Source organism: Ursus americanus, chromosome 12 (genome assembly GCF_024610735.1).
Source record: "Ursus americanus isolate L20-20 chromosome 12, mUrsAme1.1.p, whole genome shotgun sequence".
NCBI lineage: Eukaryota > Metazoa > Chordata > Mammalia > Carnivora > Ursidae > Ursus > Ursus americanus.
Window position 1 is genome coordinate 55,550,772 of NC_142138.1, and position 25,089 is coordinate 55,575,860.

The following is a 25,089-nucleotide window of genomic DNA, read 5'->3' on the forward strand; positions in this document are numbered from 1 at the left end:
CTTTGCACAGAGTATTTAATAATTACTGCCCTGTTTTATTTATATATTTACTTTTTAAATTTTAAATTCAATTAGTTAACATAGAGTGTATTATTAGTTTCATAGGTAGAGTTCAGTGATTCATCAGTTTTATATAATACCCAGTGTTCATTACATCATGTACCCTCCTTAATGCCCATCACCCAGTTACCCCATGCCCCCACCCCTTCCCTCCAGGAACCTTCAGCTTGTTTCCTATGATTAAGAGTTTCTTATGGTTTGTCTCCCTCTCTGATTTTGTCTTGTTTTATTTTCCCCTCCGTTCCCCTATAACCCTCTTTTTTGTTTCTTAAATTCTGCATGAGTGAGATCACATGATAATTGTCTTTCTCTGATTGAATTATTTTTCTTAGCATAATACCCTCTAGTTCCATCCCCATGGTTGCAAATGGCAAGATTTAATTTTTTTGATGGCTGAGTAGTATTCCATTGTGTGTGTGTGTGTGTGTGTGTGTGTGTGTGTGTGTATAAACTGCCTTCCACATACATGACAGCTAAGATGTGCACAGGTTTTGACATGCATATTGGAAGAAATCACACAGAAGCAGCTGCTTTTTCAATAAACTTGGCCAGTTTTACATCTCTCTTGGTCAGTCCACCACAGTTGTGTGACATTAGTGTTATATATATCACAACTTCTTTATCCATTCATCTGTCAGCGGACATCTGGGCTCTTTCCATAGTTTGGCTATTGTGGACATTGCTGTTATAAACATTGGATGCAGGTGTCCCTTCGGATCACTACATTTGTATCTTTGGGTTAAATAGCTAGTAGTGCAATTGCTGGGTCATTGGGTAGCTCTATTTGCAAATTCTGGGGGGAGCCTCCATATGTTTTCCAGAGTACCTGCACCAGCTTGTATCCACACCAATAGTATAAGAAGGTTCCCCTTTCTCCGCATCCTTGCCAACATCTGTCGTTTTCTGACTTGTTAATTTTAGCCATTCTGACTGGTGTGAGGTGGCATCTCATTGTGGTTTTGATTTGTATTTCCCTGATGCTGAGTGATGTTGAGCACTTTTTCATATGTCTGTTGGCCGTTTGTATGTCTTCTTTGGAGAAATGTCTGTTCATGTCATCTGCCCATTTCTTGATTGGATTATTTGTTCTTTGAGTGTTAAGTTTGATAAGTTCTTTATAGATTTTGGATACTAGCCCTTTTTCTGATAAGACATTTGCAAACATCTTCTTCCATTCTGTAGGTTGTCTTTTGGTTTTGTTGACTGTTTCCTTTGCTGTGCAAAAGCTTTTTATCTTGATGAAGTCGCAATAGTTCATTTTTGCTTTTGTTTCCCTTGCCTTTGGAGACGGGTCTAGCAAGAAGTAGCTGCGGCCGAGGTCAAAGAGGTAACTGCCTGTGTTCTTTTCTAGGATTTTGATGGATTCCTGTCTCACACTTAGGTCTTTCATCCATTTTGAGTCTATTTTTATGTATGGTATAAAGAAATGGTCCAGTTTCATTTTTCATGTGGCTGTGCAATTTTCCCAACACCATTTGTTGAAGAGACTGTCTTTTTCCATTGGATATTCTTTCCTGCTTTGTTGAAGATTAGTTGACCATAGAGTTGAGGGTCCATTTCTGGGTTCTCTATTCTGTTCTACTGGCTTGTTTTAAATTGTTAGTGCTCTTCATGTATGACGCTTGCTAATAGTTTGTTAAATATAAAATAAACAAACAAACAAATAAATAAATACTTAGTTACTAAAGCAGATGGGTGATATTTTAACTCTACTACTGTTTCTGTCCTGGGTTTTTGAACTTTACATAAAGAAGTAGAAAATCATGCATTCACAGAACAGACCCAATATAGCCAAATGTGTCGAAGACTTCATCGTCATTGATAATTAATGAATAAAAATAAATGAAATGAAATTCTTGTTTTCAAAGGAGAAACTGACAATAAAATTTCTTACAATTTAGTGAAATTAATAAATGAACATAATCATTTCTTTCTAAATAAATTTTTCCCATTTTTGAAGATTTTTTTTTGTTTTGTTTTGTTTTGCTTAATTGCTTGAGATAGGATCCCACTAAAATTTAAATTACTTTCCTTTCTCCATTTACTTGGTAAAGCACATTGACAACCTCAGCTGAAAGGCATTTTATTAGTAATAAGAGGTCTTGTTTAGAGAGATTTGATGGTCTTTCCAAAGATGTGGTGCCAGGTTGTTCCCATTCTCCTGTGTGTGCCTCTGGTGAGCTCTCCAAAAGATAGGACACTCTCTATCCATAATAATCTTTTAAGGGTTATGGTAATTTACAGCAATTGCATAAAACATTGCTCTGTTAAAAAAGAAAATCTGGATGGAAAAATATAAGGCATTTCTATTTAGGAGAGCATTTTTTATCAACATGTCAAATAATTCTGATCATAGAAATGTACAAATAAATCAATGAAAGAAAGGTTAGTAATTTGGTTGAGAGAATATGTCAACAATAGCTCTGTCTATATTCTTTTCAAGGAGCTGAATGTCCAAGACCTTATGTTCACAACTTTTCTCAAGTATGATGCATTGCTTCTCGAAAAGTTATAAAGCATTTCCCTAAGTTTAAAAAATACACTTTGTTGAGACTACAATTGATAACAAATGATATCATGATTTGGAAGATCACTCTAACAGTAAGGAATTCACAGCAACCTTGTGAATAGGCAACATATCCTCCCAAGTTTCAATATCTGATTGGAATTACTTAGCTTTGCATCTTTCTCAATATTAAGAATAATGGACTTCTGTTTGAAAAAAAAAAATCCTTTCGTTTACTCTATCTGGGAAAGCATGAGGGATATTCCTCTACTGGAAAAGATTTTCAAATCAGAGTTCATGCTTTTATTATAAAAATGTTCACAGTAACTAGTGTTATGAAGGTACCAAAAAAAAAAGTATAGAGACTTGGGGTCTATTCTTGAGATAACAAATGTATTGCCCATTTCTCTAGTTCCCCTCACAGCAGAAAATTTTGAAAAGGGCAATCTATACCACCAAATCTTCAGTATAGTCTTATTGCTTTTTGCTTGTTCTCTCTTGAGCCCAATCCAATCAGACTTTCACCCCAGCAGTCACAGAAATTGCTCTTATCAAGGTCACTAAAGACCTCCATGGCACTAAGTCCCATGGTCAGTTCTCAAATGATTAACCTGTTTGCAACACTTGTCTTCCCACCTTAAAAAAATTTCTGCATGTGGCTTCTAGGACATCAAATTTCCCTGTTTGCCTTCTACCTCTCTGAACATTCCTTTCCAATCTCTTTATCTGGTTCTTCCTCATTTCCTCAATTTCTTAATGCAACAGAGCCCGTGGGCTTAATTTTTGTACCTCTTCTTTTCTAAATAATGCATTCCTTTGGTGATCTCATCAAGTCTGAAGCATGTAAATGTCATATATTTATAATATCATAAAATTTTATATCTGTAGCCCAGACCACTCCCTGAAACTCTAGACTTATGTATCAACTCTCTACTTAACAAATTCACTTGAATGCCCAATAGGTTATTTAATATGTCCAAAACTGAGACTCTGATAGTGACTACAAGACTTGTTTTAAAAAAGAACAAACAGTATTCCACAATGTAGTTAATGGGAATCTCCATTCTACTAATTGCACAGGTGAAAAATTTAGGTGTCCTCTCACAATAATAAAAATACAAATTAATACTACACTGACATACTGTCAAGTTGGCAAAAATTAAAAAGTTGACAACATTCTCTCTATTGTGGTTGGGGAACAGCTATTGGAAGACAGGCAATTTCATACATTGCTTGTGGGGATGCTAAATAGTGAAACTCCTCTGAAGGCTATTTTGGCAATATTCAATAAAACTACATTTGCAATTACCCTTTGACCCAGCAATTCTACTTTTAGGAATTTACTCTGTATATACCTCCCAAAATAAGGAAATATGCACACACAAGGTTTTTCATAGCAGCATTTTCTGTTATTTCAAAATATTGGAAACTACTTCAATGTCCACACCTAGGAATTAATCATGTGAACTATGGTTCATACATCCATCCATACATACACAGCTCTATAGAAGAAGGGTAAGGATCACTATGAATGAATATGGAATGATTTTCAGTATATATTATTAAGTAAAAAAAGCAGTATACAGAGATATGTGTAATTTTTTTTTTACTGTCTTTTAGATAGGAAAAAGTAGAGAAAGACATACACATGCATCTGGTTATTTTTGCAGAAGGAAATACAGCAATAATAACTAAATGCTATATAATTAGCTGATTGGTGGATGGAAATCAGATGGCAGGAAGCAGCACCTGAGAATAGCTCTTTGTATAGTTTGGACTTTGGGAACAATTTAATGTTTTACAATTAAAAAAATAAACTAAATAAAAATTAAATGGAGCAATCTAAAATTGAATACAAATAGAAACAAATGCAATAAACAGCATAATAAGTAGAACATATGACCACATAGGGGAAAAATGCTAATATAAATAACATCTGTACACAGTATTTTGATTATACACCCTCAGTCTAAAGACAATGAGAATTGCAAAGAAATCTTCAGCTTAATTTAGTAGAATTTGTCTTTCTAGCAGTAGAGATGTGGCAATTCTCAAAGTTTTTCATGTATACTGTAATATTGAGCTAATAAGTAAATACATCTGTATTTTCAGATCCAAACTCTCCCTATGGGAGAAGGAAAATACAAACTGGGGATGTGGGAAGGCTCAAGAAAGAATCTTATAGTTGAAATTGGAATTAGAAATCTCAGTAGGAACACATGGAAAAGTAATAAAAGTAATAATTACTTATTTTCTGTCCACTAAAATGACCCAGTGTCACTGAGCACTGTGTCCAGATTTTGGTTCTTAATACCCTTCTCCATTAAAAGGAATCAGAAATCTGGGTTCCAGAATGTGATGGCTCATTCCAGGGCTAGGGCAGGGAAAGTACTAGTGAGTTAATGGAGAGCTCTGCCTTCTAGAATCAGACTTCTCCCCTCCCATAACACTTGGATGATTAGAATAGACTTCTGATTTGTTTTCCTGCTTCCATTCTTGCCGCATGCACTCTATTCTCAACAAGGTACAGAGTATCTTATGAAAATGTAAGTTGAATGCTGTCAGTCTAAATCACCCTAGCGCCTTTCCATCTCTGTCAGAGTAAAAGCCAAAGCCTTTGAGAATTTCTAAATCCCTACAGAATCAGGTCCCCTATCGTCCCTCCCTTTTACTTCTAGCCACAGTGACCACCCTGTTGCTTCTCAAACACACCAAGAGCACTTTTAACTCAGGACCTTTGCATATGTTGCACATAATGTGAAGCATTAACTCACAATGCTCTTCTCCAGATATTGACATGGCTCTTCCCCTCACCTCCATCATTTCTTTACTCAACTATCATTATCTTGATGAGGCCTTTTGGGTCCCTCAAAATCACTAATCCCTAACTCATCTTCTCCTATTCCCCTTTTCCATTTTTTTTTCTTTTTCTTGGGTATCACCTTCTATTTTACTCATCTTTATTTTCTGTCTATCCCACTAGAGTGCACACTCTACATATCTGATTTGTTCATTGCTGTGTTCCCAGAGCTTAGAATCATGCTAGGCACATCAGAAGCACTCAAATACTTCTTTACTTAATCAAGTAAGCAACCAAGTAACTAAACCTACACAAAAAGTCAAAAGAACAAATGGTGTATATATAGTATATAAATATAGTATATTATATAATATGCATTATATAATACCACATATATAAATATATTGAAACAAAATGTGTTCGTAAATTTGCATAAAGGAGATACTACATGGATGGAATGATAATGGAAGGCTAAAAATTGAACTGGAGCTTGACTAACAGGAACTGGAAAACAAAAAGAGTATTTATGGAAGCACTCAATTGAGGAGTCACTGTTTGTTTCCCAGAAAAATATGAAGTTATCTTGAAAATGTCAATCTTCAAAACATGTATTTTAAAATTGATTGAAAATTATTCCATCAATACCCCTCTCACACTTGAATCTTCCAAACCACCATTACTATATCTTAGGAAAAAAGAAACAAACAGAGAAAACAGACAAGAGGTGTTCTGGCTAAAGATGTTGAGAAGTCGCTGTGCTATTTTAAATATCCAACCTAGGAACTTAACTCAGATCAAAGATTCCTAATCCCATAAGTATCTCTAGTTTATGAATTATGTCAAAACCAAAAGGCATTTTCTGATATTATGTTACATTTTTTTCCCTCTTCATAAGTCTGATCAATTCATTCTTTTTTAAAATTCAGAACTTGGGTGAAAAAAATCAGGGAAGAAGGTTACTACCTCCTCTGTACTTCTGTAGGATTTTAAATAACTAATCTGGGGGATCCTTGGTAAAATACCCTTTGAAGGCTCTGAGAAGACTCACTATGCAATTAATGTTTATTTCCTCTTTCAAGAAAAAAATGGAATTTAATGAAGTGTGACTATTGTATACTCTTCATAAGAAAGCTATATCAACCTGTGTATGTTCTCCAAAGAAATTACATATTTCAGATAAGATTTGCAAAATTCTGTGAAAAACTCCCATCGTTCAGAAAGTGCCCTTGTTTTCTATTGAATAAACAGGAAGAACTCCTGGTTAAATCTCACTCAGATGCTGCTATGATGTGATGAGTTACCATTATGGTCTATTATTTATGTCCCAGAAGAGAGAAAATCAGAACATCTTTGTGCCTATCCAGAAGTCATGCAGTCATGCACACAGAGCTTGTCTGAGATTGTGAACAAACACCTCTGTATCACCTCTCTACCTCCAAGTGAACTCTGTCAGTGAGGAATCTGAAACTGCTCAGACACATAAAGAAAATCTCCCCTCTGGCAGGGTGCTGAAAATCAATGGTTGATATCTGAAGTTGCTTAACATTGTCTTAGATAAAGAATGAGCATACAGTACACTAAACTTTTATTTGGCTTCTTACTTTCAGTATCCTAAAACATCCAGTTTTAGTAGTTTGTTTTCTTTATGAAGTATCACAGTGGGACCTTCTCCAGAGAAAGAAGTCACCCCTAATTTGGGCAGTCCTAAGATTATGCAAAATTGCATCATCATTAGCAATCATATTACTTTGCATTGTAATTATTTGGTTACTTAACCTCTTTTTCCACCAGCCTGGAACCAACTCAAAAGAGTTTTATCCTAATGGATCTCCATGTTGTGTTTGATGTAGTATTTAGTACATGGATAGCACACAATATAAACTTCCTAGAAGAATACACAAAGCGACGGGGCGCCTGGGTGGCACAGCGGTTAAGCGTCTGCCTTCGGCTCAGGGCGTGATCCCGGCTTTATGGGATTGAGCCCCACATCAGGCTCCTCCGCTATGAGCCTGCTTCTTCCTCTCCCACTCCCCCTGCTTGTGTTCCCTCTCTCGCTGGCTGTCTCTATCTCTGTCAAATAAATAAATAAAATCTTAAAAAAAAAAAAAAAGAATACACAAAGTGAGGTTCATTACATCTGTGAATGACATAAAGCTGGAGAAATGGACAGTTTAAGCACTGAGTTACAAGATCAGTGATCCAAATTAGCTCTGAAATCAAGCTAAACTCTAGTAAATGATGTTTTCAAATCTTCTCGGCAGACGTTTTGATAATGTACCCAAATACAGGTCAAAAGAAAATTGACCAAACTGTAATTCCTTAAGAAAACTCTCATGTATTCTAGTTCACAACAAGCTCAAATTAAGCCCATGTGAAATGGCCTCTTGGGGAATTAATGCAGGACTCGGGTGGTGCCCCAGATGCCAACCCATCGTCACCTCCAGTACCTGCACATCAGGCCACAGGGAAAGTGAAGCTCTTCCCATGTTTTAACAGGAAAAGAACATTTTTAGCTCTATGAAGGAAAAGACTGGCTATTGAAAAGATCTAGCTATAACATAGAAGCAAAGGGCAAAGAAAATACAGAGGAACCGCAGAAAGTCCCAGAGGGAAGAAAAAATGAGAGGGAGATGCAGCTGCAACAATTTAAAAATAGAAACAAGAGCTCTCTGCTCAGAAAATAACTGCCTCCTGATGGAGCTAGAATCTCTCTGAAAAGCAACATTCCAAAATCTTCCAAGGGTTCTCAGAATTAGCATGGCCTTGTGAAGACAAAAAGAATTACAGATTAATTACAAAACTGTATTTTAGAAAGCTGGACAAGCAAACGATGACATGGGACCAGTAAAATAAACCTCTGTCAAATCTCTGGAGGGGGTTGAGCTGTGCTTGAATCAAACCATTAAAAGAAACACCTTCCTGGAAAGGATACTTGCTGTGGAGCAGACTCTCCTGGGATCTGATCAGCAGATGAAGGATGAAGCTAAGGATTTGCGGGAGAAATGAACAGCACGGTGGAAGCAGGAGAAGCCTAGAACTCCCATTCCCAGCTCTGCGGAAGCTAAGCGGTTGGACATACCCAGCCGAGCCCAAAGCGGTGGCTCCGTAGAGCTCAGTGAGGAGGACCTGGCACTGGTCTAACATATCGAGGAAATCAGGATGACTGGTCCATCATTCAACACGTCCTCCACCCTCCAAAGTCTCTAGCCTCAATGTCTTAACTCAATCTCAAAGTGAATTTACTGTTGTAAATAGGGCATCCTGACAGGCCTATTTATGTAAGTCCCCAAACTGGGCAAGTATTCTGGCATTATAATGGGAAAGCGGGAACCGAAATGGCAGTGACCAATAACCTGGCAGTTTCCACGCACTTTTGAACCATGGGAAATGCTTGAAATTTGGGATGCTGCCTTTAAGAATTTCCTCACCATCACTGCCATCACCACAGAATGCAGTCAAGATGTTGCTTTAAGGAAACCAGAAAGCCCTTGTTTGGTCTGCCCATTCAATTAGTTCATGCATGTCCTTGTATCACGGAGCTCTCAACAGCTGGAGTTGCAGACAAAACCTTTAATGCTTTATGACATTAAGGATTGACATTTTCAACTATTTACAGAATCGGAGTGTCAATCAAGCAGACTAATTTTTTTCTAAAGTGTACCTCAATGCCTAGCTAGAGATTGATTAATCTGCCTCATATTGGGCTATTGAGGGGTGCTAGTCTCCAACTTCTGGTTGCAGGTGAAGGTAAATTTCATCTTGACCAAGTCCAACAAAAGATATTTTATTCTGTAGATGCTTCCTGGAAATTAGACTGTCTGACTGTCCTGTGTGTTGCTGACTTCCTTTTCTGGCCTAAGAGGACCCTCTATCAGGGCAGACTGGCCTTAGTAACATGGTCCCTGATAATAGGACTTTATTCAAAACCTTATTGAATTGATAGAAACATCCCTTAAAGAAGATTCACATGTGAAGATAGTTGCTGGAAGCTTATTTTTCAAGAGGAAAAATAATACTGGATATCAAACAATCTATAGTCGATCAACTAATCATTGCTTGTTATAAATGGATATTTTAAACTGGAGAAAAGAACGCACTAATTTCAGGGCATTATTCCCAGCTTAATAACTTTCCTTTCATTACTAAGTTATTTTTAAAAGAAAAGAAAATGCATCTTTGATTTGGAAATATACCTTTTATGTACCATTGATTTTCAGTAGAAGAAATAAGGCAAAGTGTCTGCCTTCTTAACCTAAGAGATTTTCTTAATCTGCATCAAATAGACAGGACTTTATAGTTTTAACAACAACAACAACAAGGAAGAGAAAGTAATGTTCAAATATATTTCCAGCTGAGTGATAACCCTGTGATGATGTTTAATAGAACAATACATATTTATATTTTGATGTTGTTTCATCTCACATGGCAGTAAAGCGCTCTTTCGGCTTCTGTTTGTTTTTATTTAACTAAGTCACTAATATAAAAAATCCATCATATTTTTAAAAACTTTTCCATTCAAGTAGGCTTTTTAGTAACATATTTTGGAGAAGCGTATATACTGCCAAAGGTATTTTAGCATTTGATCATTTAATTGAGTCTTCTATGTTTCCATTATAGATAGTAACTGTCCATATTTCCATTCTCTCAAATCTGTCTTATTCCATAGAGTTGTTACATGGAATAAAGTTTGTTTTGAATGGTAGGAAAAAAATAAACTCAGACAAGTTTAGAGACTACAGATTATCTATTTGTTGTTGTTCTGTCTGTACATGCTGAAGAAATGGAAGATTCTAAAGAAAAATCCCAAACTCCACGGCATGGCTTCCAAACAGGGCCAGGATGAGGGTGAGGCCAGAGAAGCACCAAGGGTACAAAATTTAAGGAGATGCAAATGGGCCTTTTGTGATCTGATCTTTTCCAGTCGCACCTTTCAGTGTCCATGCCTTGCCTCCAGTACCCCAGGTCTACTGAAACACTGACTGGTTTTTAAATGTACTAAGCTCACAATAGTCTCTCAGAAACACCCTTCCTTCTTTGTCCGTCTAAAATTACCCTCCTTACAGCCGTCCAATATGGGGAGGATTTCTGGAAAACCCTTCATCTGCACAAAATTGAATTAAGTCCTTATTACCCTTAGTGTAATATTTATCACACAGTATGCATAGTTTTCTTTTTCACATCTAATTTTATTGAAGTATAATTTGCATTAAATAAGAGCACCTATACTATGTTAAGCATAGTACATCTCTCCATTGATGTAGCTATTTCATTTCTCTCAACAATTTTCTGTCACTTTTAGTGTACAATTCTTATACATATTTAATTAGCTTCTCTCCTAGGTATTACATGTTTTTGATATCAATTTGACATTGACACATTTACATAGCAGTTTAATTTTTAATTTTTCCTTGCTAGTATAGAGAAATACAGTTCATTTTTCTATATTGATTTTGTATTCCGTGGTCTTGCTAAATTCACTTATAGTTCTAGCAGGTTTTTTGTAGATTCTTAGGCTCTTCTACATACGTAGTCATGTCATATGCAAGTACACATTAACCATACAGATTTTCCAATTGATATACCTTATATTTCTTTTACTTACCTTATTACCCTGGCTGGGAACGCCAGTAAAATGCTGAAAAGCAATGCTGAGAGTGGAGATCTTAATCTTTTTTCCCAAACTTAGAGCCACTAAATGTGATGTTAGGTGAAGGATTTTGTAGATGCTCTTTTTCTGTGTAAGGAAGTTCCTACCCATTTCTACTATCTTGAAAGCTTTTATCATGACTTGATATTGTTTTGTCAAGTCCTTTTTCTGCATCTAATGAGATTATCATAAAGTTTTTCCTTAGATTTTACTAATATGGTAAATTATTGACTGACTTTCGAATTATAAATCAATTTTGTACTCCAGAGGTAAATTTCATTTGGTCATGATGTAATATACTTATTATATATTACTGGATTTGATTTTTCTGGGTGGACATTATATCTTTCCTAAAAGTTTGTCTAGAATTCAGAAGTTATCTTGGACAGGGCTTTTCTTCATGGGAAAGTGTTTAATATAAAACTCAATTTATTTCTTAGTTATATGGCTGTGCAAATTTTATTTCTTTTGGAAGCAATTTTTTGTGATATGTGCCTTGCAAGGATTTTATCTATTATAACTACTTTAGTGCCAAATTTATCGACGTATTATTTATGTCATAATATTCCTTCATTATCCTTCCCATGTCTGTAGAATCTGTAAAGATATACTTTCTTCATTATCGACATTGGTAATTTATATCATTTTCTTTTTTTTTTGTTCACGTAGCTAGACTGTTTTCAATTTTATTGATGTTGACAAAGAAAACCCTTTGATCTAACTGATTTTCCCTACTTCATTTCCATTTTTTCTTTCATTGTTTTCTGTTCTTATTATTGCCTCCTACTTAATACCTTCTACTTTTTAAAATTATTTTTACTTTATTTATTTATTTGTTTTTGTTTGTTTATTCCTATTACTTTTTTTATTATCACTTACTTTAGGTTAATTCGTTTTTCTGTTGGTACCACTTATGAAAGAATCTTAGATAATATGTTTTAGACATATTTTATTATTTTCTAAAATAAAAATTTAGAGTTGCAATTTCCCTCTGTATCATGCTTTAGTTGCATCACCCAAATTTTGATATATTTCCAGAGTCATTCATTAAAAAAAATATTTTCTAAATCTTCATGTAATTTTGACTTGACCCATGGGTATTTTGACCTATTAGGTCTAGTTGGTTAATATCTATTGATTTGTGTATTTGTTCTATCAGTTACCAAAAGAGGATTGTGGAGATTTATAAATATAATTGTTGATTTATCTTTCAGTTTTGTCAATCTTTGTTTCATATATATTAGACTATTTGATATTATCTCACACATCACCAAAATCTTTCATTTCCTTTTCAGCTTTTTTCTCTGTGTCTTTCAGTTTGAATAGTTTCTACTAATACATCTCCAAGATCACTGAACTTTTCTTCTGCAGCTTCCAATATGTGTTTTACACCACCCATTAAAATTTTCATTTCATATTTTTCATCTTCAATTCTAAAATAAGCAGTTCTTTTATATATATTTTTTTTCATTTGTAGCTTCATTACATTTATGTCTCTCTCTAAATCCTTCAACACATTTATAATCGCTATTTTAAAGTTATTGACAATCCTATAATCTTTGTCATTTCTGGGTCTTTTTCTATTAACTAATTTTTCTCCTTGTGATGGGTCTCATTTTCCTGCTTTTCATAATGTTTAATTGAATTTTAGGCAATATAAAACTTACATGGTTGGTTGTTTTAATGATTTTCTGTAAAGAATGTTGTATTTCATTCTATTGGGCAATCAAGTAACTTGTGAGTTGGCTTAATTCTTTAGGGACCTGTTTGTAAGTTTTGCTAGGATAAGTCGAAAGAGGATTTTTCTCTAAGCCATTCGCTATCTGTACTAAGTCTCCCATGTGTTCAGGGACATCCCTTCACTTTGCCTGACTGAGACTCAAATGTGTCACAGCAGTTTGTGAGCTCTGGTTATAACTCAGTGGGAGTTTTCTTTTGCTCTACCTCATGGTGTTTAACCCTAAACATGTGCAGTTTGTAGTCAGTCAAAAACTCAAATAAATCTCCACATATATATTTAGGACTCCTTTTCTATGTAGATCCCAGATTTCAACCACCTTAGTCTCCTCAAACTGTGATCTCCATCATGTCTGGGTTTCCCTTTCTCTACCACAGTCCTCTGGAGGCTTTAGAAGACAAACTACCCCTTGTCTCTCTTCCGGATTCTAGAAGCTTACCACATTCCCTAACTTATTCCATAGCCACATGCATTAGCACATTCCTTAACTCATGGCCACATTACTCAGTCTCTGCTTCTGTTATCACATCACTGATCCTCCTACCTTACTCTTAAAAGTACACAATGTTTGAATTAAATCTACCCAGATAATCCAGGATAATCTCCCCATCTCAAGAATCTCAGTCATGTGTGCCAAGTCCTTTTTGTCATATAAAGTAATATATTCACAGTTTCAATAGTTAAGACTTCAGCGTCTTTAGAAGGCTATTATTCAGCCTATCACATTTGGTGATTTGTTTAACAATTACAAAGAATACATTCACATGAATATTTTGAATTTATTTTTTGGGGAAGTGGTAAGGATTTTAGATTTTGTAATTAAGCTGGAAGGAGGGGACTTTATTAATCGTCCTCCATGGAATTAGGCTAACAGATAGAGAAGACAGTGTAATTGTGACGGTTCTCCAGACAAACAGATGAAGAAAGACAGAGAGACAGAGGTACTTGATATTTATTTTAAGAAGCTAGTCCACATGATTGTGGGGGCTGGCAAATCTGAAAAATCTGCAGGGCAGGGCAACAGGCCGGAAATTTCTGGCAAGAGTCGATGTTGCAGTCTTGAGCCAAAAGCAGTCTGAAGGCAGAATTCCTTCCTCTGGGCATCTCAGTCATTTTTCTTAAGACCTCTAACTGATTAGATGAGACCCACCAATTTACTCCAAGTCTACTGATTTAAGTGTTCACATCTTAAAGAATACTTTCACAGTAACATCTAGACTGGTGTTTAACCAAACAGCTAGACATCATTGACTAGCCATGCTGACAGAGATAAAATTAACAGTCACAGACAGCATAGTGTCCGTCCTTCCACCCAGTCACCTGTGCAGAGGATTTGCAGACTAGAGCATGGCTCTGACATAGAGGCTTTAAAGTGAATATGAAATCATTTTGGCACCTCAGCATTTAGAGGCTCAGAGAACATTGGAATTTAAATTGGTGTGGACTTGCAAATTCTTATGTTAAGAAGAGCCTTTTTAGGGGTGCCAGGGTGGCTCAGTCGTTGGGCATCTGCCTTCGGCTCAGGGCGTGATCCCAGCATTATGGGATCGAGCCCCACATCAGGCTCCTCCGCTGGAAGCCTGCTTCTTCCTCTCCCACTCCCCCTGCTTGTGTTCCCTCTCTCACTGGCTGTCTCTGTCAGGCAAATAAATAAAATCTTTGGAAAAAAAAAAAAGAAGAGCCTTTTTAAATAGCTTATCTGGCAGAAAATTTCAATGAGAAGGAGCCTATGTATGAGTTAAGCCTGTGCTGGGGCGTCTGGGTGGCTCAGTCGTTAAGTGTCTGCCTTCGGCTCAGGGCGTGATCCTGGAGTCCTAGGATCGAGCCCCACATCAGGCTCCTCTGCTGGGAGCCTGCTTCTTCCCCTCCCACTCCCCCTGCTTGTGTTCCCTCTCTTGCTGGCTGTTTCTCTCTCTCTGTCAAATAAATAAATGAAATCTTAAAAAAAAAAAAAAAAAAAAAGCCTGTGCTGAGAGGCTGGTTGCTGAACACATGAGAAACACTCCCTGAGAACGTCAGTATCCTAAGGGAGATTTGCAAAGTGCTGGGTGTCCTTCGCAAATTAGGAGAAATTATGTCAAAGTTCATATTATAAATCTTAAAATGATCCAATCTGTATCTTAAAGGGGGAAACACCCAAGAAAATTCAAGTTACAGTTATCTGTCCTTCCATTAAGAAGAAAGCTACTGGAATGGGAAGTGTTCTTTCCTCACCACTGTATCTTGAGTGGTAATCAATAAAGATTTGTTGAAGAATCAGTCAGTGAATAAGTAAGAAGAGAATTGGGTAAAAGAGAAGTGAATGAAAATAACAAAATTTCTTTTAAATAGTGAGAAATTGGTAGGTAATTTTATTACCTGCTGCATTCAGGTCTACTCTCCTATTTCCCCACTTCCCACCCATTCAGTCCTACAAGATGCCAGGAAACACATGGAAACTGACACCACACATGAAGCAACACAGTGTTAGAATTCTTGGACTTGAATATAAAGCAATTAATACCCATGTCAAATTCTAACACATCAGTATGTCTGGTTGCAAAGGATAGTGGACAGATTCTAGTTATTCTCTCCCACTATGCATAGAAACTACATACCCACTGTAGAGACCAGTGACCTCACATGCATGTCATTTGGATGGCTTCTTTTCAAATAATAACAGGTGTTTTGTTTTTAAGCACAATAAAATAATCAGCTACATATACTACATATATGCATTACATACACTATATTATTGGTATGTATTCACCCTTCAACCAGAAAAGACTACCTAAAAATATAAGCGCTATAATTTTCATAAGGTTGCCACCCAAACCAGTTTGGAGTAGATAAGGTGATGAGCCTTTCAAGGGAGAAACTGCGCAGAAGGAAGTAAAGTGATCTTACATCTATGTTCCTGGGGATAACATAAATTCAAAGGACTGGAGAAAGAGAGAAGGTGCAGAGAAGAGGAATAGGCTGGACAGGAAAAGAACCAGGAAAGTAGATATAAACAAGAATAGGAAAGGAGAGAGTTTCGAGAAGTGAGAGCAAGAAATAGAAAGTGCTAAATGCTGCAGAGATAAGGCAGGATGATAAAGAAAAAATACCAGCAGATGAAGTAGTGTCCTTGAGAAGATGGCAGGAGAATGCTGTAAGACAGCTGGCAAGTCACGGGAGGGAAAAAGTAAAGGAAGTTTGGAAAATCAATCTGAAAATGCCACTGAGGCAGGAAATTGATAGAGAAGGAAAACTCATCTTGGTAACTTTTGTTTTCTTGATAGAGTACGAATAGGGATTGTTTATGAATTAATAGCAAGGTGGTGGGAAGGCAGCTTGAAAAGAATTATGAAAATTTGAAATCATCCTTATGGTACCTAGATTTTAGAGTCCTTAGTAGTGCTTAAAATCACTGTGATTTTTTTTTCTCATAGCACCTAGAGTAGGCGCCTACTGTATACACCAAGAAAACACATTGCCCTAAGGTTGGTGTTTCGCCAGGCCAGTGAGTCTCACAAGGAAAAGGGGTTGAAATGATAGCCCATGCATGTTCTCCCAGCCTTTCTAGAAAGAGGAAGTAAGCATATGCAGTGGCTTCTAGTGAGACAAAGCCTGAAAAGAAGTCTTTGTGTTTCAAGTACTAAAAGTCAGGGAGGACCTCACTCATGATGAAGCTGAAATGGGAGATAGAAGAAACACCAGTCAATACCATAGAGAACTTTCATCATAATCATGAAGATAATAAGCAGAAAGTGGGGGGTGCCTGGGTGGCTCATTCGTTAAGCGTCTGCCTTCAGCTCAGGGCGAGATCCCGGAGTTCTGGGATCGAGCCCCACGTCAGGCTCTTCTGCTGGGAGCCTGCTTCTTCCTCTCCCACTCCCCCTGCTCGTGTTCCCTCTCTCACTGGCTGTCTCTCTGTCTGTCAAATAAATAAAATAAATCTTAAAAAAAAAAAAAAGCAGAAAGTGGCCTGATCAGGTTTGCATATTTGAAATGGTCATTCTGGCCATAGTGTGAAGGGGGTAGAGCAGGTTGGTCAAAATGAATGGACGATAGACCAATTAAGAAGCTATGGTGATTATTTCAGCTAGAGGTGAATGTGACTTAGAAAAGGTGGTGATGGAGAGAGGACTGGATACTTGGGAGATAATTTTGAAGCAAAACCAACAGTCTTGTTGCTAAATTGAACATCCCACAGTAATACCCGTTTGTTGGGGTAGGCAGGTTGATGATCACTGCATCTGCAAATATGGAGTCCATAGTCACATTTACATGTTAACAAAGTACAACCAACAAACCACCGTGTGAATTTTTCCCAACGTTAAGAAGAAATAAAATGCTCATAATGAGGAAAACTACTCCTGATTTTTGAAATTGGTATCAGAGTGTTATTTGAATTTGACAGCAAAATTCACAGATTATGTAGCTTGCTCTGCTTTGTCATTGAGTCTGCAAGCTAGTGAACAATGTCACCATTTATTCTAGAAGGAATAAGCACCCAACCAAATCAGAGAGCTGAGTAACGGCTCTCAGTAATATTCTCATCAGAACTCATTCTGGCATCAAACTAAGTTCCCCAGACAAATTACCAAGTTTTATACATAAATTTTTCTTCTCCATATTCCTCTCAGCCAAAGCTTTACCCTAACTTACTTTAAATTTTTTTCCTGTTTTTCTTCTCTCCCATAAAATAAATGCCAGTACTTTCACCTCAAAGTGCCTTCTCCATTTTATTGTCTTATAACAAATTTTCCTCAGTCTCCAATAGCATATTTTGTACTGAGAATGAAGTTGGAAAAAAACACCATTAGATTTTAAGCTCTTTGGGAGGATTTTTTCTTCTTTTCTCCAAAATACCCCTAGAACCTATGAGAGTGCCTAGGATACAATCAGTGTATAATAAATACTCGTTGAATAGGTCATAAAGACACGAATGAATAAATGAGTGAAGGAAAGAAGGAAGGAAGTTAGCTTAAATGTTTCTCAGATCCACCTTCTTCAATCCTCCAGAATAGGTCATGTTCCTGAAAGAAACCAGCATACATCACCCCAAAATATGCCACTTCGGCATATTGATTATTTCGAATCAAAGACACTTAAGAAACAGCAGGTGCAAGAAGAATGCTCTAACCCTGCTTTTTCTTTCTAAAAGCAGGAGATAAAACTCCTTTGTGAAAGGTCCTCTCCCCATGTGGAAGGAAGGAAGACATTCTTATCACAGGGAATTTGGGGTTGAGAAATCTTAACAAACAAACCCTGTTAAACTCACCGTTATCTTCCTAGTTACTTCTTCACCATTTACTGCCTCGGCCCCAACCCCTATGTCTTGTCAATTCTTCACAAATTTATCATTATTTTGTCTAAAAGGTATAAAAGCTTCCTGTTCCAGTCACTTCTCTGGATTTTCATTCTCTTATGAAGGCTCCCATGTATATGTAATAACTTAATAAAATTTTCATGCTTTTTTCCCTGTTAATCTCTTATTTTTAGGCCCAGCCAGAGACCCAAAGACAGTAGAATAGGATTTTCCTCCCCCACATTCCGTATAGATCATTCTTTTTAAGTCCCCGTTCTTCTTCTTCCTGGCACTATTCACAATTGTAATTAAGCAATTAAGTGGGTAATTGGCTATTTAACTCCTGTTCTCCAGCATGGTCTAAGCTCCATGACAGCAGAGATCATGCTGTCTTATTCACAGCTAGCTCCCTTGTGCCTAATACAGAGCCTGGCATGCAGAAGTAGAGCAATGAATATTGTTTGCCAAGTGAAAAAATGATAAAAGAAAATAATCAGGAGATATGAAAACTCTTAGGTAAAGGAAGGAATTTGCAGCTGCAGACTCACCGGGATTTTGCAGTCAAGGGAATGGAGGCCCAGAAAAGTTAAGTGACTTGCTCACTGTTTCATAGCTAATAAGTAGTCAGGGCTGTATTTCAATCCCAGTTCTCTCCAACTCCATCGCTTGTGCTTTGAAATGGAAACACTGTGCCATGCTGCACCATTTGTGCAATGATATATTCATTTAAAGCACCAGAGATCACATTTTAGTAAGAAAAAGAGTTTGTAGTATGAGATGAATCAATCAGCCATATGGAAGGAAGAAAAAAAGAACAGACTGAAAGCTTCCTTTCACTTTGTACAATATGAATTGTCACTGGAATCAAATTTGGCACTTTACTGTAAAGCAGAGAAAAAAATGATCCCACGTCGGATGTAAAGTGTGACTTGCATTTTGCCTGTGTTTTTGAAACCCTGAAGAGGCTACCAAAAGACTTGTGGAGTTGAGGGCATGATGTTTTGATGATAAGCTTTTTATGCACTTATCCCCAGGCAGCGAGATGAAGACCTGAAAAATTAAAGCTGACCTCAGACATAATGAATACATTAAACAATGGAGCGGCTGATCAGGGTCAGGCAGCCTTCTTGAAGCAGAGTGGATGTGTCTCAGGACTTGGAGTCTCCAGACGGAGGCAGGGCAAGGAAACGGCCTATCGGGCCATAAAACATTTACATCTGTTCTTCTTCTGTCACTTGTGTTTGAGGTTGTTTCCCTCGCCTTCAGCAACATCCCAGCTTCACAACCAGATTCTTCTGCCTGCTAATTGGAACGGAGGTCGAACGGCAGCAATCAAGTCTCCACCTGCGACTGGCATCTAATTCTAACAATATCAAGTAGATAATGGAGTTCCTGGACCACTACTGATTAACTCTCTCTCACCTGCCACAGTCGGGTCCCCTGGATTGTCGCTTCACATATGGCCCTGCCGTACACTCTTTGCCACTCTAGAATCTCAAGTCCCGACCTTTGATAGGTCCTTATCACAGAATTTGAAAGCCTTTTAGAGATCACCAGGTGCAACACATGAAATAGTCATCTTGAAAATATTTATCTTAAAGATTCATCTAGCCTGTGTTGCAAGCCTGTGATGGGGAGCCACTGCCTCCTGAAGCAGCTTCATCCCACTGGTGAACAGATCAAATCATGAGAAAAATGTTCCATCATTAAATCAAAATGGACTTTCTTGTAACTTCCTCTCCAAGTGGCTTCCTCTGCTCTCCAGAATTGCAAAACTTCTTTATCCGCATTGTAGGCCATGCTGCAAAAAATATGGCATATTGAAAATAGCTCTGGAGTCTTACAAACTTGGACTCAAATGCTACTTCTGGAGCTTAGTAACCATTTATTTTCCCCCAAGTAATGTTTCTTCCCTGATGTAATGGAGATAGCACCTCAGAGAACTGCTGTGAGAATTAAATGAGTTAAATGTTGCTCAGAGCCAAGGGGAAGAGTCCAGAGCACAGACTCTCAGAACCAGCTGGCTTGTTTTGAAACTTGGCCCCAGCCCTTAACAGCTGTATGACCTTGGACAATAAGTAACTTAAACTCTCTGGTCTCATTTCCTTCATCTGTATAGTATCTATAAGGAAGATAATATTACCCATCTACAGGCTACTTTTATCCAGGAATATCATTGTCCCCTAGGACCTTGGATCCTTCTACTGGATCCTCTCCATTGGGTCCAGAGATAATGATCAATCAGAAGAGTGGAAATGCCACCATGGTCTAGAGCAGTCACCCATCTCTTCCTCTCACATCCCATTGGCTAGAACTAGTCATGTGTCACATCTGAACCTGAAAGGCCCAGAAAGTGAAGGCTAGTGCTTTTCCAGGAGGAAGAGGAAGTGGGTTTGTTGAGAATATAGTAATGTCTTGGCCACAAATTCCAAGAAGAGTGCTTAATATATATTGCTTCTTAAGTGTGGGCTATCATTATTACCATACCATGTAACAGTAATTATGATTATTAAGAGCCCTTCATATTTAAAATATGATCCCACTTGCTGGCCTAAGCATTATTACTTTTTCTAATGATTCCTCATATTATCATGGTTATGGCTCTTTCATCGGCTCTTAGACTTCATAGTGTCACCATCGTTCTGGAACCCGAGTAATGCAGAACGCACACCTCTTAGCTCATAACGTGCACACAATATGAACACAAATCAACTAGTCCCATTTTGCATTCCTTTATTTTTCTTCATCTCATGATTTCCCTGGATCTGTGCCTTGCATATACTTTAATTCAGACTTCACTCCAGAACATACTATTGATCAGGGATTTTTAAACTTGAATTTTAACTCATGGGTGGGACAAGAAAATTCCAGGAGCTCTAAACCTGCATTTTTAGAATAGAATAGAAAAAGTATAGAGTTGCTCTTAGGTTTAAATGAGTCTATATATGTAAAGCATTTCGAATACTAATTTTTAAAGTTAGAGAAAAACTTGAAGAGGAAGAACATTCTCACACAAACTACAATATAGATGAGCCTTGAAGACGTTGTGTTATGTGAAATGAGCCATTCACAGAAGGACAACTACTGTATGATTCCACTTGCATGAGGTACTTCAGCAGCCAAGTTCACAGAGATAGAAAGTAGAAGGGTAGTTGCCAGGGTCTCAGCGATGGGGATGTGGGAGCTACTCTTCCATGGGTACAATGTTTCAGCTTGGAAAGATGAAAAAAGTCCTAGAAGTGGATTGCGGCAGTGGTTACACAATAATGCAAAGGTATGTAATATTACTGAACTGTGCACTTAAAAATGGTTCACATAGTGTGTATTCTGTTACATATCATTATCATAAGAAAAAGATTAGAAAGTATGAGTACCTTACACTTCAATGAGGTAGGTATTGTTTTATAAAACATTTATTTCATATATATGTGTACTTAGTCATGAAGTAAGTGTACATCTTACTGTAGGTCAAGGTTTAAAAAAAAAAGCCAGTGTCCCAGAAAATAATCATTTAAACAACAAAGCGTATACACTATTTTTTCTAAGCAGATTCGTCCCTGTTAAATGGAGGTCCCTAACAATTGTTGCTTTTGAAGTCCCAGAAATATTTGCAGCAGTGTATATAAACACACACACACGTGCACACACATGTACATGCACATACACGTGTATGCACACACACATACAAGCACATCACCTTTCACTCATTTAAATTATGCCAGGGTCTCACATCCCTCCCTTTTCTCCTGCTCATTTCTTTTGATCCTTTAAAGGTCAAGTTGAACATTCTTCTTCAGGGAACCCTCCTTGACCCCACCCCTGACCCTGCTTAAAGAAAAATGTATTTCTCTATCACAACATTTATTATTCTATTTTCAATGCTTGTTTAATTTTCTGTCTCCCTCACTCAATGATAATCTCTAAGAAGAATGTGTTTATCTTGCTCACTGCTGAATCTTCAGGATTTAGCACAATGCCTGGCACACTATTAAGTGTTTAGTAATTATTAATGAATGAATGAATAATGATTGAAAATGGAGATAGAGCTACCTTACTTACAAACTCAAACTAAAATATGTAACGTTCTTTCTGATAACTCAAATAAATATGGATTTCGTTTTTATCGCCATGTCGTTTTAATTCCCCATGGTCTAGTCTCAAGAAAGGAAAGAATAATATAGATATTTATTTTCTAATCATTTCTATGATCCTGTCTTCCCATATGACAGTGAGGAGCTCAGTGTTAAAGGAATGGGTGCAATGAGATCATTAGAACAAAGAGAATTTTATTTTAGAGAAAGGAAACACAAGCACGATTTTGAGGGCTTATCCACGTGATGAAGTTGAGCTTCACTTTTAGCTCTGTGTTTCATGACAGCCTTGGATGTTCGAGATCCACAGATGAGCCTAAAAACCCCTACCTGGCCCCCTAAAACCTTTAGTAGCTCCTCTGAAGGTGTTACTTGTACAGATGCATCTTTAAAAAGTGACAGTTTTTCCCAGACTGCAAACACTCACCCATGAAACCCTGTTGTATTGCTCTTACTTTCTTGTTGGTATATTCTTACCATCTATTCTTGCCTCCAAAAAGATCAAAAGTGTGAGATACACAGCGCTGTACTCCCATCACTTGCTGTCAGGTGTCTAGGGAGGGGGCTAATCTGTCATTCTGGGTCAAGGAGGGAGCCTGGAAGCAGGTAGGTAAAAGGTCTTTACATTTTCTGTTTTTCTCATCTTTAATTAACTTCCAGGCACTTTTTAAAAATTCACATTACTTCTGTTGGATACTCTAAGGGGCACATAAGAGAATAAACTTTGGATCATTCATTTTCACTGTTGAATAAACCTCTCATGGTTATTTGAAGTGCAATTCGGTTCTCTGACGCCATTCTCCACATCACATTTAGAGTCTTCCGCTAGCACAGGAAGTTAATTTGCTTTTCCTTCACTCACGATATTGATGCATATTTATGAGAACTGGTTCTTGGACCACCACTGCAGCATATCATCAATAAACAACTATCGACAAGTCTGCCATTGAAACAAAAACGTCTCAGACTATATGCCTCTTCTGGAAATTCTGATTTTACCATTTAAAGTAGAAATCAGAAACTAATAGTAGCTTTTATAATTAGCAAGTCACTATCACATACGCTTAAGGAACCCTGGGACCCCAGATCCTTAGGATCAAATGAATTACCCCAATCTTAAAGATCTTTTTCTATCCAGCCTTGTATAGCCATACTCCAGCCTCGAAAGGGTATGACAGTTAGATGTTAAAATTTACTTATTCCATAAATTTTTAAGTGCCATGTCCATGAAAATATTAAGAAGGTGCATTCCTAGGACTCTGTAGTAGTATCGTCTGGCTAGAAAAATGAGAATGAAGTTCAAAGGAGGAGACTTTAATTTTGAATACCAGAAAGAATAAAAGAGAACCCAGATAAGAACATCATACCCATTGATACAAGTGGCCAGTAATATTCTAGCACCCAAGATGCAACACATGGGCAAGAGGGCAAATTTCAGGTTTCTGGAACTAGGTAATCAGAACTGTGCATGTCAGAAGAGTGAGAGGTGAGAGGGGTGAGAGGGACTACACCAGTTTGAGGGGCAGGGACTTTTGCCTTTCTCTTTTCTCAGCCTGAACTGTCTTTCCCTTTCACCAAGTGACTCTCCTTTATATTCTTCAGTTCTCTGTCCAACGACACTGCCTCAGAAAGGTCCTCTCTGACCACCCTCTTTTCCCTACTCTCAGTACCCCAGACATTCTTGATTTCATTGTCAGCTGACTTTTTTCATACTTCCTACACATCTTAAATTATTTTATTTTGGATTTTACTTGTCTTTATTTATCTCTCCTCATATAGAATCTGCATTTCATACGAGCAGGCACCTTTCTACGTTTCCAAGCATATGACTATGCATGGATGAGGTGCTCAATAAATACTTGTGACATGAATGAATGAATGAATGAATGAATGAATGATGGAATACATTCATACATGAAATGTACAGACATTGGCATGCATACTACAAACATAATCTGCTGCCTCTCAGATTGCCTTGATTAGACGCGTTTCCTCTTGATAGAAGATAGTACAATACATCCATTCCTTTCTAAGAGATCTAGAATCCCCTGCCATATGAAGGATGCCCCATCCATGCAAAAGGTCTCATTTAATCCTCATAATACTCGTGAGAGTGGTGTCATTACCCCATCTTAGAAATAAGGAAAGTCACAAGGTGTGCATGAACCGAGAATCTGTCTCCAAAGCCCTCGCTCTTTTCTTCAAATGAAATTCTGAGCCTCTTGTATCTGTGGTGCTGAAATGAAAGAAACAAATGTTGGTGGGTCACTAATCATCTTTTTGCTTTGTTTTTCTTTCTCCTGGTTTTCATATCTTGGAAAGGTATGGGAGGAGGAGTGTGTGTGTGCATGTGTGTGTGTGTGTGTGTGTGTGTGGGTGTGTGTGAGAGAGAGAGAGAGAGAGACAGAGAGAGAGAGAGACAGAGAGAATAGACTCTGCACCAGTCTCCAACATTTATTACATCCCCTGGAATTAACCAGTTAAAACATTCCAATTCCGAATTTCTTATCCTCGGTCAGGGCAGTACATCAGGGAGAACATTGACTTTGATGGTAGAAAATATAAATTCTATCATCAATATGTATTAACTTTGTGGCTTTGGGCAAATTACTTACCCTTTTTAAACCTCAGGTTCCCTCAAATGAGAATAATAATATCATTTGTATCATATAGCTGTTATGAGGCATAAATGAGAATTTATATTTAAAAATACTAAAAATGTATTGAACACTCATAAGATCTGCATAAAAGTTTGTTCTCTCCTTTCTTTACGTTCTATTTTTCCTTTTTGTTATTTTACGCAGAGTACACATTACGGTTGCTTATTGCTTAGACATTTCTATATTCACTCAAGCAAAAAATATTTTGTTTCCACCCACCACTTTTTTGAATTTCATAAACCAAACACCAAGTACTGGTGTTAGACATCTATTTTAGTTTTTTCATCTTTGATCCAGTCTTTCTGATAATCC